The sequence below is a fragment of the Triticum aestivum genome, chromosome 7D (assembly GCF_018294505.1).
Source record: "Triticum aestivum cultivar Chinese Spring chromosome 7D, IWGSC CS RefSeq v2.1, whole genome shotgun sequence".
Taxonomy (NCBI): domain Eukaryota; kingdom Viridiplantae; phylum Streptophyta; class Magnoliopsida; order Poales; family Poaceae; genus Triticum; species Triticum aestivum.
Window position 1 is genome coordinate 367,756,818 of NC_057814.1, and position 5,970 is coordinate 367,762,787.

Genomic DNA, 5,970 nt, shown 5'->3' on the forward strand with positions numbered 1-5,970 from the left:
CTATGTGCTTAAAGTTTTAAAGTTATGCTTGTTTTGCCTTCATATGCTAGTTGATTATTATTCCCATAAATTGTTTGCTCACAAAATCCCTATGCATAGGAAGTGGGTTAGACTTAAATGTTCTAGTCATATTCTTCATGATGCTCCCTTTATGTTTCAATTCTTATCTTTTATGTGAGCATCATTGAAATCATCATGCCTAGCTAGGGGCGTTAAACGATAGCGCTTGTTGGGAGGCAACCCAATTTTATTTTACTTCTTTGCTTTTTGTTCCTGTTTAGTAATAAATAATCTATCTAGCCTCTGGTTAGATGTGGTTTTATGTTTTAATTAGTGTTTGTGCCAAGTAAGACCTATAGGATCTTCTTGGATGATAGTTATTTGATCTTGCTGAAAATTCCAGAAACTATCTGTTCACGAAAACAATTGTTTAAAATCACCAGAACGTGATAAAATACTGATTACAATTTCAGTGGATCAATAAACAAATTATCTAGGTCGTCCTATTTTGGTACAATTTTTTGAGTTCCAGAAGTTTGCGTTAGTTACAGATTACTACAGACTGTTCTGTTTTTGACAGATTCTGTTTTCCGTGTGTTGTTTGCTTATTTTGATGAATCTATGGCTAGTAAAATAGTTTATAAACCATAGAGAAGTTGGAATACAGTAGATTTAACACCAATACAAATAAAGAAAGAGTTCATTATAGTACCTTGAAGTGGTGATTTGTTTTCTTTCGCTAACGGAGCTCACGAGATTTTCTGTTAAGTTTTGTGTTGTGATGTTTTCAAGTTTCAGGTAAAGATTCGATGGACTATGGAATAAGGACTGGCAAGAGCCTAAGCTTGGGGATGCCCAAGGAACCCCAAGGTAATATTCAAGGACAACCAAGAGCCTAAGCTTGGGGATGCCCCGGATGGCATCCCCTCTTTCGTCTTCGTTCATTGGTAACTTTACTTGGAGCTATATTTTTATTCACCACATGATATGTGTTTTGCTTGGACCGTCGTTTTATTTTCTTTAGCTTTGCTTGCAGTTTGAATAAAATACTAAGATCTGAAATTATTCAATGGGAGAGTCTTCACATAGCTAAATAATTATTTAACTACTCATTGATCTTCACTTATATCTTTTTGGAGTAGCTTGTCATTTACTCGTGTGCTTCACTTATATCCTATGAGTAAATGATTGAATGAATTGAATATCATAAATCTGAAATTATACATGTTTCATATGCTTATCCCATGGGGAGTAATGACTTTACATATAAGAAGTAGAGGTGCTAAATTTATTGAAGGTTAGCAAACGTTGTATTGGTCACTTGAACAATTCATGAAAGAATATTGAAGGAAGAGAGATTTCACATATAATACTATCTTGGACATCTTCTATGATTGTGAGCCCCATTAATTATTTTCAAACCTGAGCAAATTAGTTGAAGTTGGGGAAGACAACATAATGAGTTATGCTTGGGTATATTTGTATAAAAGTTATATTGTTATGGATCCTCTAGCATGTGGTGCTTGCTATTTAGAATCCTTTGTTGGCCAAAATATCTGTACTAAGAGGGAATACTGCTTGTGCATCCAAATTCCTTGAACCAAGTTTCTTCCATGAGTGTCCACCATATCTACCTATATGCGGTATTTACCTGCCGTTCCAAGTAAATTTGCATGTGCCAAAGTCTAAACCTTCAAATAATAATCTGTTTTGTATGCCCGAATCGCTCATGTAGCGACTAGGGGCTGTCGGTATCTTCCATGCTAGGTGGGTTATTCTCACGATGAGCGGACTCCGCTCATCATTCACGAGAAAATGGATGGTAACTGGGATGCCCAGTCCTATGATCAAAAGATCAAAAACAAATTCGCAAATAATTTAAACAAAACTCCCCCAGGAATGTTGATAGTTGGACGGCACCCGTTGTTTCAGACAAGCCGTGGAGTGTGAATGTTGGTGGAGGGGGAGTAAAAAATTTACCTTTCTGCGTGGGAACCGCCTATGATGTATCTAGTATGGAAGATATTGGGAACTCTTGGTCGTTATGTTGACAATGAAAGCATACCTCTCAAAATTATTTTCATCTCTGTTTTAGCTTCGAGCTCTGGCACCTCTGCAAATCCCTGCTTCCCTCTGCGAAGGGCCTATCTTTTACTTTTATGCAAGAGTCAGTAGTATTCCTTCTCATTCCAACCTACTCTTTAGTTGGCAAGCATCATGTGATGGAAAGATCTAAGCATATATGGTCATTCAAATATGTTTGATCATGAATCATTATTGTTGACAATTATCTATATGATAAATAAGTTGGGAGGCAAAACATTAAGCCCATATCTATCTCTGTGTTCGATGGATGCTATTTGTTCTAAAAATATACTTTGAGTGGTAGCAATCACGGAAGACTAAATGATAGTTGAGTATGTGGAGTTTGCTAAATCAAAGCTCTGACATAGACTCTTCCTGAAAATAAGATGAATTGTAATTGTTTGATGACCGATAACACGGTTTGTTAGTTTTCAAGAAAAGTTTATGATCTATACTTTAACATGTGAATAGCTTGTTACTTGATCATGAGAAGTTTTATGAGATGAGCTATTGTTATGACATATGATGATGCTAGAAAAGGTGATTGAAATTATCATTGATCAAACTTGTGCACCTGCTAGCATTCACACTTCATAAATTATTTCTTTTATCATTTACCTACTCGAGGACGAGCAGGAATTAAGCTTGGGGATGCTGATACGTCTCCAACGTATCTATAATTTATGAAGTATTCATGCTATTATATTATCTGTTTTGGATGTTTATGGGCTTTATTATGCACTTTTATATTATTTTTGGGACTAACCTATTAACCGGAGGCCCAGCCCTAATTGCTGTTTTTTGCCTATTTCAGTGTTTCGCAGAAAAGGAATATCAAACGGAGTCCAAACATAATGAAACCTTCGGGAGAGTTACTTTTGGAACGAAAGCAATCTAGGAGACTTGGAGTAGACGTCAGGGAAGCTTCGAGGTGGCCATGAGGCAGGGACGCGCGCCTGCCCCCCTGGGAGCGCCCCCACCCTCGTGGGCCCCTCGTGGCTCCCCTGACCGACTTCTTTTGCCTATAAATATCCATATACCCTAAAACATCAGGGAACAGAAGAGATCGGGAGTTCCGCCGCCGCAAGCCTCTGTAGCAACCAAAACCCAATCGGGACCCTGTTCCGGCACCCTGCCGGAGGGGGGGGATCCCTCACCGGTGGCCATCTTCATCATCCCGGCGCTCCCCATGACGAGGAGGGAGTAGTTCACCCTCGGGGCTGAGGCTATGTATCAGTAGCTATGTGTTTGATCTCTCTCTCTCTCTCGTGTTCTTGAGGTGATACGATCTTGATGTATCGCGAGCTTTGCTATTATAGTTGGATCTTATGATGTTTCTCCCCCTCTACTCTCTTGTAATCGATTGAGTTTTCCCTTTGAAGTTATCTTGTCGGATTGAGTGTTTAAGGATTTGAGAACACTTGACGTATGTCTTGCCGTGCTTATCTGTGGTGACAATGGGATATCACGTGATCCACTTGATGTATGTTTTGGTGATCAACTTGCGAGTTCCACCCATGAATCTATGCATAGGGGTTGGCACACGTTTTCGTCTTGACTCTCCGGTAGAAATTTTGGGGCACTCTTTGAAGTTCTTTGTGTTGGTTGAATAGATGAATCTGAGATTGTGTGATGCATATCGTATAATCATACCCACGGATACTTGAGGTGACATTGGAGTATCTAGGTGACATTAGGGTTTTGGTTGATTTGTGTCTTAAGGTGTTATTCTAGTACGAACTCTATGATAGATTGAACGGAAATAATAGCTTCGTGTTATTTTACTACGGACTCATGAATAGATCAATCCGAAAGAGTAACTTTGAGGTGGTTTCGTACCCTACCATAATCTCTTCGTTTGTTCTCCGCTATTAGTGACTTTGGAGTGACTCTTTGTTGCATGTTGAGGGATAGTTATATGATCCAATTATGTTATTATTGTTGAGAGAACTTGCACTAGTGAAAGTATGAACCCTAGGCCTTGTTTCCTAGCATTGCAATACCATTTACGCTCACTTTTACCACTTGTTACCTTGCTGTTTTTATATTTTCAGATTACAAAAACCTATATCTGCCATCCATATTGCACTTGTATCACCATCTCTTCGCTGAACTAGTGCACCTATACAATTTACCATTGTATTGGGTGTGTTGGGGACACAAGAGACTCTTTGTTATTTGATTGCAAGGTTGCTTGAGAGAGACCATCTTCATCCTACGCCTCCCACGGATTGATAAACCTTAGGTCATCCACTTGAGGGAAATTTGCTACTGTCCTACAAATCTCTGCACGTGGAGGCCCAACAACGTCTACAAGAAGAAGGTTGTGTAGTAGACATCAGGGACGACCTCGACCTCTGCCTCCGTGGCTTGGCTGTAGCACCCGGTGTGTTGCAGCCACAGCTCGAGTGGCCCCCTCGGCGGCATCTCCTCGGCGAAGAACCTTGGGAACCGGATCCATGTGCGCGGCGGCATCGCCGCCCACACCATGAACTCACGCGAGGTACCCTCGGTGTGGGTTCCCACCCCGGCTAGCCGTGCAGCCTCGGCCTGTCCTCCGCGACCCCGGACCGCGCAGCGCTGGGCACTGCCACCCTGCCCGGAGCTCCGCGCGCGGGCGTACAGAGGGATCAGGAAGCCAGGCGGAGGTCCCTCGTACCAAGTCCGCGTCACCTCTTGCTCCTCGCCAGCATCGCTGGGGCGGCCGAGTCTTTTCTTCGGCGGAAGTGGCCCGGGCTCCTCCCGAGGGGTTTTCCCCTTCTCCGCCACGGAAAACCTCCTTATTGGCGCCATGGATGCTACGGCAAGACGGGAAGACGAAGAAGAAGGAGGGACAGGCAGCGAGAGGATGGAGATGAGTAGGGGGCTCTGCCCCTCCCCCCATTTATAGCCAGAAGGAGGCCAACCGCTGGCCTCCACGATCCCACGCAATGATGATCTTTCTCTGCATGCAGCAGGCTCTTGTCAAGTCGAACGGTTGTCGAGGCTGCGTGAGGAAGCGGGGACGCCCACGTCCCATCAAGCGCCACGCGTAGATCGAGGCCGCAGGCGGTTGGGGCCCGCGGCGCTTCGCACTTGCCCTTTGGCTTCGCCTCGAAGCCAAGTCTGAGCGCGCCTTGGGCCCAGGGGCTACTGTCGGCGTTCTGGGAACGGGGGTACCCAGACTTGCCTGCCTACAGCCCACGGCGTGGCTCCATCGACGGCCTGGTATGGCCCACGTTCAGCATCAACAACTCAAGACCCTCGCGAGGGGCCAAGCCTCATGAGGCGAACGACTCCAAGACCCCCAGAAGGAGCGGCCTCCTCAGGCTGGCTCCTGAGGAGAGGAGATTTCTATGCAAGCCCTCACCTTGTGAGGTTCAGATGACGTGAGCCATGACGACCAAGGCCAGGCGGGCGCCTGCGGGCGCAGGACAGCAGTTTCCTCTTTGGTGCTAAAGAGGCAAGCGCAGGCACGGAGTCCCGAGGAATCAGCCAAAGGTTTCCATTTCCATGCAACAAGACCAAGACCGCGAGGACGGCAGGACGGAGGTCATCGCCGAGCCCACCACGGCGTCACGACCAGAAGCTTTGCAGGCGAAGACTACCTTTTGTCTGGATAAGATGTACCAGTTGTCTCCCTTCAAATTTGGCCGTTGTGGGATCCCTTCCCGCCTCCATTTTGGGGGAAGAGGACCAAAGCCACTATAAATAGGGCAGCCACCACCATAGAAGGGGGACGGATCATTCAGATCATCCTCGCCAGCTCGCCATCTTACACAAACACAAGAACATGCCTCCTGAGGTTGTTCCCACTGTACTAGTTCATCCTCAGCCCCTCGAGCCCAACCCACCACAAGGTGGCCCGAACCTGAGTAAACTGTTGTGTTCCATTTCCTTCCAGTT